Here is a 12,125-nt window from a genome sequence, read left to right as displayed (position 1 = left end):
CTTGGTGGCCTTAGAAAAATGCTCTGTCTCCTAAGCCTAAGTATGTCCTTTTTTTTTTTTCTTTTAAACTTTTTTAATGTTTATTTATTTCTGAGAGAGAGAGAGAGAGAGAGAGAGGGAGACAGAGAGAGAGCAGGGGAGGGGCAGAGAGAGAGGGAGACACAGAATCCGAAGCAGGCTCCGGGCTCCGAGCTGTCGGCACAGAGCCTGACGTGGGGCCCGACCCCGCAAACCATGAGACCATGACCTGAGCCAAAGTCAGATGCTTACCTGACTCAGCCCTCTAGGCGCCCCTAAGTATTTCTTTCTGTAAAACGCGTGGGCCTTGTTCCAGCCCCTGGCAGGGAGGACGCCTGCTTCCCAGCTGTGCCTCCAAGATGAGCCCTTCTCGTTGACACAAGTATCCCGGGATCTCTCCGGGCTCAGGGTGCTGGGACGCCACCCCGGCCTCTGCTGTCCATGTCGTCACCCGTCACACGCCAGGCACACGGGCCTGTCGCCGGTCCTGGCTTCACCTTACTGTGCCGTCCACCTGAAAGGCAAGCCCCGCCCCTTGACCTTGCCGTCCTTGAGGCCCTGCTCGAATGCCACGACCTCCAGGAAGCCAGGCTTTCCCTCCCGAGCCCGGCGGTGGCCTGGGGACAGACGTGAGGAACTTGCGGTCTGGAGGCCCCGCCCGTGTGGCCGCTGCCCACGCGTGGACGGGTGTTCAGGACCCACTCTGGGTGGACTGAGTCCAGGGCACCTGGCCTCCTTCCCCGGAGGCTCAGAGTGGAGCTCGGATGTTTAGACCACGTTGCAGGGGCTGTGGCTGGCAGGATGCCGGCCGCGGTGGGTGCCTGAGGCTGCATTCTGGGTCCCCTGCACCCAACGGGGAGCTCGCCTGGAACGGGTGCGTCCCGTTGGGAGCTGGGGGAGCCCCCCACACCAGAACCCGGCCTCCTCCTTTACTTCCTCTCCCGAGTCCTCTCCGTGGAGGGCTGCGGGCGTCGGGCACGCGGGGGTGGGGAGGGAGGCTGTGGCGGAGCGGGGCCCGCGGGCAGCCCACGTGAGTCGAGGGTGCCACGCCGTCCCGGCTACCTCCCTCCCCCCGGGGGAACCCGTGCTTCCTCGCCGGGCACTCGCCTTGTGCTCCCCTCAGTGCTCCCAGCCCGGCACGCCGTCGGTGGGCAGCAAACACCGCGAGAGCCACTTTCTATCCCACAACCACGGTCGAGACCCCCGAGAGCCGGTGGGGCGGCGGGGCGGCGGGGCGGGAACCGCCAGGGCTCTCGGAGCCGGACCGCCTGGGGACGAGGTGTAGACGGGAAAGTGGATTCACGGATCCGGGAAATGGGGCTGGCTTGGCAACACAGTCCGTGCGGCTCAGGGGGTGGCAGGGACGTCCTGCGGTGGGGGGCGGGGGTGGCTGTCGGAGTGGGGCATGATGCAGGGGTGTAGGGGGCAGGGAGACGTGGGTCCCTTTCTCAGGAACGCGGTGACCGGCTCTCTTCCTCCCCCTTTGCGGCGGCGAGCTGGGGCCCCACCCCCGCTCGTTTCTGCAGGTTCCTTACCCACGGCTCTGGGCCCTGGGACCCAATGCTCAGGCGAGAGCTGCCCCCAACCCATCCGCAACACGTCCAACCCCCTCCCCACTCCTGATTCTAGCACCCTCCCCACAAAGGCTCACTTTGCAAACCGTGAGGTACCGTGACTGTTTGGGTTGCGTCTCTCCCTGTCCCAGAGCAGGGCACGGACGTCCAGGGCGAGGGGTCTAGGTTCCCGGCCTTTGAGGCCAGGCGGGCACCCGGGAAGATGCCCCGAGCCGTGGCTCTGCAGGGCTTGGCATGAGCAGACGGTTCCCCAGGGCCGTTGTTTTGCAATCCTTCTTGGCCACCGACCCCCGTTTCTCTGGCAATTACAGGTTTTCTCTGCTGTGATTTGGAGGATGTTTTTTTCCCTTCTAAACAACCACTCTGGAAAAAGGGACTCTAACTTTGAACGAGCTGGCTTCCACTGTTCCACTTCTCTGCACAAACAGCACCCTCTCCCCACCGTGTCCCCCAGCCGCCCATCCAACGGTCACCATGAAGCAGGGTCGTGGGCAGGGGCGGGGGGCAGTGACTGCCGGCCTCCGGGGTGGAGTCTCAGCTTTTGGGGCCACACTGTCCAGTGACTTCAGAGTCCTCCCTGCCTGCGTGCAGGCTCGCGAGGGACGCTTCCTGAGCCCCTGCTGTGCTGGGCTCCCCTCGGTCTCAGTCTGTTCTCTCACCGGCCCCCTCCGGGAGGTCTTCAAGGAGGAGACGGTTGGCAAATGGCAGGACTGGGCTTCGAAGCTGAGTCTATGCACCCCCCAAACCTGCCTTTCTGCCGCTGAGCACTTGGAGAAGAGCCCCGCTGGTGATTGTCGTGATGCCCCCAAGGGCACACGGTTCCTCACGGTTTCAGTGTCCTTCAGAGCCATGTCACCTCGGTGCCGTCTCAGACTTCCCGTCTGTCACCTCGAGGACTCAGGCTCAGAGAGGTCAGGAAACTTGCCTGAAGTCACACAGCTACAAGCGGTAGGGCGGGGACTGGACACCAGGGCCGCGTGAACGCTGGCGAAGGAGGCCAAAAGAACTCAGTTTTCGTGCGTGCCTGTGGGCTGGGGTCCGGGGGTGACCTTTGTGGACACGAAGGTCCCGGCTCTAGGGACGAGCTCTTCCACCACCTATACTCGCCCCACCGTGGTGGGTGATGGAACACCCGAGGGGTCCTTGGGGGTCAACTCTGGTTTCAGTGAAGGGGAAACTGAGTCCATGGTTGAACAGGACCTCGGAGGTGGAGACAGGGCTGGGGATGTGATCTCCTGGGCCCGCCCAGCTCTGCACACCAGTGACCTCAGGGCAGGGCAGGACGGCACCTGGCCGGGGGCAGAGACCTTCCCCTTGGCATCTCGGGTGCTACTCAAGGCCAGCTGAAGACCACAGGTGGCACAGGAGAGTTGGTCCGTGTTACCCTGTGGGGGACGCTGAACCGACATCTCCCCTCTATGACTCTGCTGTCACCTCTGTAGCTTCTGGGAAGAAGGAGTCATGGAGAGGCCGGCTGCACACAAGTGCTCCAGGTAGTGCTCCCGGGCTCCGCGTGCATCTGGAGCCTGGAAACTTCCAGGCCGTGCCTGGGGAGCATCTCGTCCTGAGCCCCGTCTATCCCTGTGGGACTGGCCCCTGCTTCCGCACGGCTCCATTCCCTGCGTGGTCCTCCCGGGGGGGGGGGGGAAGGGGGCCTCTCCCCAGCCCAGCCCCAGTCGCTACCCCTCTCTTTCCTGCATCTATCCACTCGTCTGTGCTCCCAGAGCCCGCCCAGTGCTGGCGGATGCTTCTTGAACAAAGGAACAGACCCTCTAAGATAGACGTCCCTGTGCAGAAAGTATACCAGCATCCACATTTTTTGCCAACAGTGACATGGCCTGGGGTTCATTTACACACAGAAAACTGGATTACTTGTAATTGAAAAAAGCAACACCCTTCACTTTGCCAGGCACGGCCACGGCCTCAGAGGGTGCTTATGGAAGGCCACATTTGAAGTGCTTTTACAAGCCGGCCCCTGTGTGCCAAGATTTCCGGAGCGAGGAGCTGGGCTTATGACCTCTTGGAGCCCCTCCCAGCCAGCCGCAGGCTCCTGGCTCTGCTTACCAGGCAGTCCCTGAGATGTACTCAGACTCTGAGTGGTGACAGGGTCCCAGCCAAAGTCCAAGCCCCAGATAATGTCAGGGAGGCCCAGGAATGTGGATGCGTCCGCCTTTAACCAGGTAGAGCTGGGCAAGCGAGCCCTGGCCCCCGGTCCCCGCCGTCAGGCAGCCTCTCAGGCCAGCTCTGGGGGTCACCCAGCCGTGCTTCCTACGGGCAGGTCACGCCCTCCAACCCCCCCGACAGGACCCGCTTTGTGCAAGGCCCAGCCTGAGCCCATCTGAGGTCCCTGATGCACCCAGAGGCCTCGAACTGTCCCCGAGGACCCTCTGCTCCCTCTGCCTGCCTCTTTGCTGGGAGTTCAGGGGTGACACCAGGGGAGGCCGAGGAGGCCAGCTTAGCCGTCCCGCCTTCTGTTCTAACCCTCGGAGTAAACAGGAACATTAAATCACTACTTGGGGGTCAGGAAACTGGAAATAATCAAAACATAGTGTCCTGTCCTCGGCCTGGGCGCTGGGCCGTCTGTCACCGACCCAGCCCTGCCGCCTGGGGCTTTCCCGGCCTCGCCTCCGCCCGAGTCACTGCTCCCACCATCTGCTTCGTGGGCTCCAGTGCCCACAGTGGGCCACACCCCAGGACACAATGAGTGAGACACCGGAGAGCTGGCAGCCACCCCACCCCCACACACGGGCACCACCCGGCCAGGGACGTCGCCACGGGACTGGACCCCCATCAGCCCTTGGACCCCAGGGAACGGGGGCGGGCACGAGGGGAGGGCCTCAGGAGGTGGCGAGGGTCCTGGGAGCTCATGCCCGCCACCCTGTCTCTGCTTCAAGGGCGGGCCCCACCTGCCTGCTTGTCACCAGAAGCCAGAGGCCAGTTAGGTGGCCTGGAGCAGAAGGGGGCGGGGGAGGTGGGGGTCTTCCGTCCCATCCCAGCGCCCTCGGGCCACAAGCGCCCTTTCCGACTGACCTTCCTCCCCAGCGGGCACTGCAGGAGCCCGTAGGTGTCCCAAGGAGCCCTCAATGGCCGCTTTCTGAGGGGGAAACTGAGGCTCAGCCCCTAGCTCCCGGCCCCTTCCCATAGCCCAGGGAAGTTTTCAAAGGCTGGTTCTGCTCGCCAGGTGAACGAAGGAGGGGTGAGAAACCCTCCTGGGCTGGGAGGCACGAGGCCCAGGCTCTGAGCTCGCTGTGCTACCGTGAGCACATCTGCGCCTTCTCTGGGCCTCCCCCTTCCCACCTCCAGATGGCCTCTAAGGGAAATCCCAGTTGGATCCACTCTGCAGTGACAGGAGAAGGAGTTCGAGGAACGCGCTCAAAGGACGAATTGCAAAGCCCCAGCCTGCGAGCTTGTAGCCACCGCCCCCCCAGCGCTCCCTCCCCCCCCCAGCACTCCCCCGCCCCTCCGGTCCCTGCTGCCGGACCCAGGCCTGCAGCCTGGGTGCTCCGTGGCCCTGGCCCTGCCCCGTGCCTCGACTGTGAGCTGAGGCTGCCGGCAGGCTGAGGCCTGAGAGAGGAGCCCCAGCGCCCGGATGGGGAGCAAACAGGGGCGGCCGGGACGCCAGGGAGGAGGGAGCCCCTGGTGGCTCTGGGGAGGCCCGGGCCCTCCTGGTGGAGCTGCCGGTCTGGCGGGGTGACCGGCGAGGACACAGACCCCGGCGGCCCTGGGCCTCGGCCTCATGGGACAGAGGGACCGGTCTGGCTCTTGGCAGAGATGGCCTTTGGGCTGGGCCTCCCGGGGTGAGAAGGGAGACAGAGCAGCCAGGCGTGGCCCTGGCCTTCTGAGTGTGCGTGCACCACGTGGCTTCCTCGAAGCCGGTCTGTGACGTAGGTGTGATGGTGCCCGTCCTCCTGATGGGGAGACTGAGGCCCGCAGAGCCGGAGAGCTTGTCCAGACTGCAGCGACGGAGGGTGTGGCCTCGTCCTGGCGGCTCTGAAGACCGGCTCCTTCCTTGTCATCGTTTTGTGTCCTGCGGCCAAGGGCTGGGCTGGGTTCTCCTTCTCCTTCCGACCTCTGACCTCCCGCGGCGGTAGGTGGACAACCCTGGGGTCCCAGCTCTGCTACCCACGGGGCAGCGGTGTTTTCTGGCTTGGTGCTCCCTCTGCCCTCCTGCCTCCCCTCTTAGGGGTCAGGGAAGGGCCTGAGGCCTGGAGCCCCAGCCCCCTTGGGGTGGGGGATTAAGACTGACCCACTGTTCAAGCCGGGACTGGGCTGGGGCCGGGGAGAGGGATGGGTTCCCCTTGGGGAAGGATTGAGATCTTAGTCCCGTGGTAGGAGTGAGGCTGGCCAGGCCGGGCTGGGTGCTGAGGTGGGTGAGCGGGAGGGAGAGGAGCACTGAAAAGGCACGCTGGGGGGCCTGAGGCAGGAACTGAGGGGGCAGAGAGACGGAGAGCAAGCAGGGAAGGGGCAGAGAGAGAGGGAGACACAGAATCGGAAGCAGGCCGAGGGGACGGGATTCTTGAAAGGAGACAGGTGTGCTGGGCTGTTGGGAGGGAGCCCGCTGCCCGCTGCCCACTCCCACTCTGGCCTCCCATGTGGCCCAGGCCTGACGTCCACTCCCAGAGCCTGTACTGCTTTGCAGGAGGGAGCGGTTCAGCCCACAAGTTCCAGAAGATTGACGCCCACCTGTCCACCCCAAGAGCAGGCCTCCACGCTGGCTCCTTGCCCTGCGGATGGGACACTGGAGTTCCTGGTCTCTTCCCTCAGCGGTAACCCTCCATGGGCTCCTCCCCCCCAACCCCCGCTGCTGACCCTCCTCACCCCTCCTGGTGTCCTGGGATCCCTGCCCACCGAAAGAAACAACGCGCGCTCGATCCCTGGCCAGCATCCGTCTGGGGACTCCTCAGTAATCCCGTGGGTCATTGGCAAATGGTGGGGGGTAAGCTTAGAAAGAGCCAAGGCTGGGTCCGGCAGTCTTGGAGGATACATGAAGGAGCTTGAGCATTTCCTAGAGGGGTCAGGAGTCATGGAAAGGTTTGGATTTTAAAAGATCACTCTGCTTGTTCTGTGGGGCCAGGACAAGGCAAGTGCGGGAAGCTGGTGTGGAGCAGGGAGGGATGGGTGGGAGGCGGGTGGTGAGGTGGGGTGCAGGGCTGGGGGGAGGCGGGGTGGCAGAGAGAGGAGTCCAGGGTTCAGCCCGGTGATTGGATGTCTCGCGGCTGTAGCAAACTGCCCTCCCGGGCTCCCCCTGAGGAGCCAGGTCTGTGCAGCCAGATGCAGGGGGTGCTTCCTGGAGGCTTCTGGGAAAGGTTTTGTCCTCCCTGATGAGAGCAGGTATGTGAAGAGGGTTGTCCTCCCTGTACCTCCTCCTGCTTCTGGCCTCTGAGCATCATTTGAAAGGTTGGAGCCACGGCAGCCTTTTTGCGACAATGGGGTCACCGTGAAGAGAAATCATCAGGGGCCGGCCTGGGCTGCAACCGCTGACCCCAGGCCCCTCGGTACGCCAGCAAGACGAGCCTCTCTTCGGCCAAGTCACCATTTGCTGTGGCTTCTATTGTTTGTAGCCAGAGGCATTCCCGCCCAGTACAGGATTCCGTGCCAAGAGCGCGGTTGGAAAGGATTTTCCAGCACTCAACCAGCAGAGTCCGCTGGGACAGGAGGAGGCAGGGGATGTGGTGGAAATGCTGGTTCTCAGGCCCCGAGGGGCCTCCAGGTGGACGTGCCCACGTGGCAGCATAGAGCCCAGCAGAGCAGCCCCTGGAGACCGCTGCAGGTAGTGGCTAAGGCCTTGGGAGGGTGGCATTGCTCGGGGAGGGTGGAGACAGGGGGACCAGCAGGTGCACACAGAGCTCTGGGCAAGACCCGCCCTCGTGGGGCAGGTGGAAGAGAGGAGTTGCCCCCAGCGACAGGGAAGCTCAATAACAATGACAATAACGCCCGCACCGTTTATGGAGCAGTTACTATGTGTGAGTGGCCGGGTCGCAGACCCGTCTCGTTGACTCAGTCCTCACCGCCACCTGGTGAGCCAGGTCCTATTACTGTGCCTGTTTTACAGGTGGAAACACCGAGGCTCTGACAGAGGGCCGCGGGGACTCAGAGCACGAAGAGAAGTCCTGGGCGGCACCAGGAGGGCATCGGGGAGGAGGCGGTGTCCCCGGAGTGGGCACTGGGCCGGGTGGGAAGTGAGTCACCGCAGGCAGCGGGAACAGCACGGGCAGGGGAAAGGATGGGATCTGGCTGACTTCAGGATGCATGGGGCGGGGGGCGTGGAAATCGGGTGGGAGGGACGTGCGGGGCCTCGGATGCCAACCCGCGGAGTTTGGAGTTTATTGGGCAAGCCTGGAGGGAGGGCGGCGCCACCGGGGGCAGCTCATCCTGCGGGCGGTGAGAGCTGAGGAGGCGGCTGCCCAGGAGGGGCTGGTGCAGCCACGCCCCCTTTCCAGATGGCTCTCCAGGCAGGCGAGGCAGACCACAGTCGGAGCCCTTGGCCCGTGGCCACGGAAAACAACTTGTCCTCATTGCCATTGAGTAACTGCACTTGGGCCCTGTGGTCCGAGCCATTTCAGGACAGCGGGCTGCCGGCGGCCCAGGCCGGGTGGCCTGGGACCCCCTGCCTTACCCGCCCGGGCCAAGCCCCCATGTCTGTGAGCCTGAGCCTGGTTCTGGGAGGAGGCTCAAGGGCCGGCGGGGCCCGGGAGCCCGGGGCATCTAGCTGGCTGGGAGAAGGTGGGAGCGGGGCTTCCCAGGCTCAGCACTGGGGAAAAAGGGGCCCCGGGGAGGGACGGGCCAACTCTGATCCGTGGCCGGCGTCAGGCCTGAGGTGGGACCCCTTCTTCCGCGGCGGGCGGGATGGGAGCACGAAAGAGGTCGGGGAGGGAGGCGGGCCGGCCAGCGGGGCTCGAGCCCCGCCCCGGCCTCCAGGCTGAGACCTTGGGCCGGTCCTCTCCCACCGGTCCCTCATCCGTAAAATGGGCATGACGAACCCCGTCCCACGGGGATGTTGTAAGAATCAGACAAGAGGCTCCCGCAAAGTCCTGGGCCTGTGGATTTCGCAAACAATTAAAATTTCAAAAATCGACTTCGGTTCCTGTCATAGGGTGCCAACTTCAGATCTGCCAAGTAAGAACGTTGAAAACAAAAACAAAACACCAGCTACTGTCTACTGTTAGCATCAGTTTGCAAAAGAAGCCGTATGTATGTGGACCCAGTAAGGGCTGGAGGTGAGGAGAGGGTAGCCACCCCCGTCAGCAAAAGCAGGCAGCTGGGTCGAGAGCGCTGGGCCGCCTCCTCATTTCTTCCCTTGGCCTCTGACCCGACGTGAACGGCCCGAGCGGGGGGTGGGTGGTCCGCGGGTGGGGCGGGCACCAGCCCTCACTCCTCACTGGGAGCTGCCGCCCCAGAGCTGGGGAACTTACCGCCCTTCAGAGGGGGGTTCTCGAAGGGGCTCCTTGCCCCATGTGATGAGTGCCAGTTGCCACCCCAGACTTGTGTCCTCTCCGGGCCTGTCCGATGCACCCGGCAAACGGGATGCTGTCTGGAAGAAGATTCTGTCCACGCGGGGCACCTATTGATGCTTTAGCTCTCGGGGGCCCTGGTGACCCTCCAGGGACGGGACGCTGAGGCTCAGAGAGCGGAAGGCCCCTGCTCAGGACCGCTGGGGCTCTGGGTGATGCAGCTGGGGTCCCCGTACCGCCTGCCGGGTGGGGTTCCTGAGGTGGACGGAGGAAACTCAGGGTTTAGAGTCTTTTCCCAGAGCCAAAGCCGCGGACAGAGAGAGGGCAGCGGGCCATTGCTCCATTTCAAGGTCATGGGCTCCCGGGGCTCCCGGAGGAAGGGGCTCCGGTATCCCAGCACGGAGCTGCAGGGAGGGAACCTGGACGCCAGCCAGACCTGGCCCCGCCCTGGGTGCTGAGGACCCCCGGCTGCTTCTGCCGCGAGCCCCGCCCCCGAGGGCTCCCACTCTGGTGGGAGACACGGACCCCAGACCCACAGGGCCCCTGAACTGTTCTCAGGTGGGTGGGCGGCCTGCATCGGCTCCCTTCGTGGGTGGGTGGGCCAGACGCCCGGAGGGGAGGGTCTCGCACGGCAGGCGTTGGGGGGAGGCGGTGGCCAGCTCGCCCCTCGCTCCCCACAAACCTGTTCCGGCTGCCGGCTGCCAGCAAGGGCTTAGGATGCACCGCCGGGACGTACGGGGCAGGCCAGAGGCCACCGGGGCAGAGGGGACCCCGCTCTTGACCCGAGCGGGATGCGGTGCGCCCCCCCTGCTTTTCCAGACATGAGCTGTCCACGGCATTCATCCACTCGCTGGGTTGGTCCCTTGTCCCCCAGAGAGGATGCGGGGGAGCTCACTGTCGCCACAACCGACTCATAGTTCAGTCACTCGACACCACCCAGGTCTCTCCTCGCTCGCGTCGGAGGCCACGCGGGTGTGCGGGGCCTGGGGCTGGGGACACTCTGACGGGTCTGGAGCGGGCTCGGGACCACCTGTGGGAGGGAGGCAGGACGCTGAGCCGTAATCAAGTCTCAGCCAGGCCTCCGCCAGCGCAACAGGGAGCTGAGAGCGGCGGGCCTCCTCCTCTCACACTGACCGGTCACGGGGCGGGACCCGCCGAGGCCTCACGGCCCACACGTCCCCACGGCCGAGGGCCGAAGGCCGCGGGGTGAAGACATCCCGTCCCGCAGGGGTGTCTGGGCAGCGCACGGCGGCCTCCCCCGCACGCGGGCCTGTGCTGCTCAGCTCTGCCCCGCACGGAGCCTCTGGGAACCCTTCTGCAGGACTCTGGCGGGGCCGCCCTCCCTAACAGACGCTCGGAGGAGGTGGACCCTGGCCCGGCCTCAGGCTGCACGCGGAACTCGTCCCCTGCTCTGTTCTAGACCCTTCCCCCCGAGCTAGCGCTCGGCGGGGTCCCCTGCGGGCTCTCCGCACTGTCAGCCCTGAAATGCCTGGGGTCCTGGTCTCCGCGTCCCTTCCAGGCCGCTCTTGCCGCATCACCGTCACAACCGGGCAGGTGTGTCCCGAGAGGTGGCGGCCCGGGCCGCCTGCGTGCCGTGCTGACCTCGCCACCTCCTCCTGACCTGGCGGGTCAGACAGCCCCGCCGGGACAGTGACGCCTCTGCTTCCTGGCCGCTCCTTTGGCCCAAGAAGCCAAAGTGTGGCATCTGCTGTAGCTTCCGGTTCAGTGACACCCTTACCGTGTCCCCCCGTGGCCGCTCTAACAGGGCCCCGAATCGCAGGGGCGGGAGTCCCACATTCCCCAAATCTGTCACCGGGAGTGACAGTCGACGTGGCCGCTCCAGCTCCTGCCTCTTCGTTCTCGGACGCGTATGTTCCACCCGGTGGGGACATAAATCGCTGTGAAGGTCACTGGCGGAGAGCGTGTGCCACGGCCCGAGGGCAGCGCCCCATCCTTGCAAGTACCGCCTTGAGCACGGGCTTCAACCCGCCCGTACGATTTCTCCATTCCTGTCAAAATTCATCGTCGCCTCTTCCGGGATGGAAAAAGCCCAGGGTGGTTTACCTGCTTCTGAGGGGCTGATAGGTTCCCCCCGGGAATGGCTCCACCTTACGGACTCACCGGTGCCCCCTCCCGCTGGCAGGCTGGACATTCCGCAGTGGCACTGGCTGGACCGGCCTTGGAAAGTGGGGACCCACGCTGCGGGGCTCCCTCGCGGACGTGATACTCCCGTGACGGATGCGGCAGGCCCGGGAGTTTCCAAAGGGCTTGTATCTCACCCCCCCGGAGAGAAGGCCTCATTCATGCAGTTGATTTGCAGGGTATTTCAAATTTTTTTTTTTTTTTTTTACCGTGTATTTATTTTTGAGAGACAGAGAGAGACGGAGCGTGAGCGGGGGAGGAGCAGAGAGCGAGGGAGACACAGAATCAGAAGCCAGCTCTGGGCTCCGAGCTGTCGGCACAGAGCCCGACGCGGGGCTGGAACCCACGAGCCACGAGGTCATGACCTGAACCGAAGTCGGACGCTTAACCGACAGAGCCCCCCAGGCGCCCCTGATTTGCGTGGTGCCGCTGTGACAGTGGCCCAACATCATGTTCTGGGGGGTGTGCAGCCAGAAAGTAATATGACAGACTCGAGGCCAGAAGGAGACAGAGAAGGGAGAGCACGGGCCATGGTGCAGGACTAACTGTGTATTATTGTTCATCGCAAGTGAGGACAATCCGTGTCAGATCCTCTCTTCTTCCCGGGATGAGAACGCGATGGGCCCTACCAAGAACCCGAGGCCGCGTCCATCTGGGCTGACAAAGACCATATTTGGCACAGAGGTTGTGGCCGGGGTAACCACTCTGCTGAGCTGGTACTAATCCACTGACACCGTCCGGGACCCGTCCCCCGACTCTCCTGGGCCCGACAGGCAAATTAAATGGAGATACAGGGGCGCCTGGGTGGCTCAGTCGGTTAAGCGTCCGACTTCGGCTCGGGTCACGATCTCGCGGTCCGTGAGTTTGAGCCCCATGTTGGGCTCCGTGCTGACAGCTCAGAGGCTGGAGCCTGTTTCAGATTCTGTGTCTCCCTCTCTCT

Source organism: Panthera leo, chromosome B3 (assembly GCF_018350215.1).
Source record: "Panthera leo isolate Ple1 chromosome B3, P.leo_Ple1_pat1.1, whole genome shotgun sequence".
NCBI classification, from domain to species: domain Eukaryota; kingdom Metazoa; phylum Chordata; class Mammalia; order Carnivora; family Felidae; genus Panthera; species Panthera leo.
Note: the sequence above shows the minus strand (reverse complement) of the source record.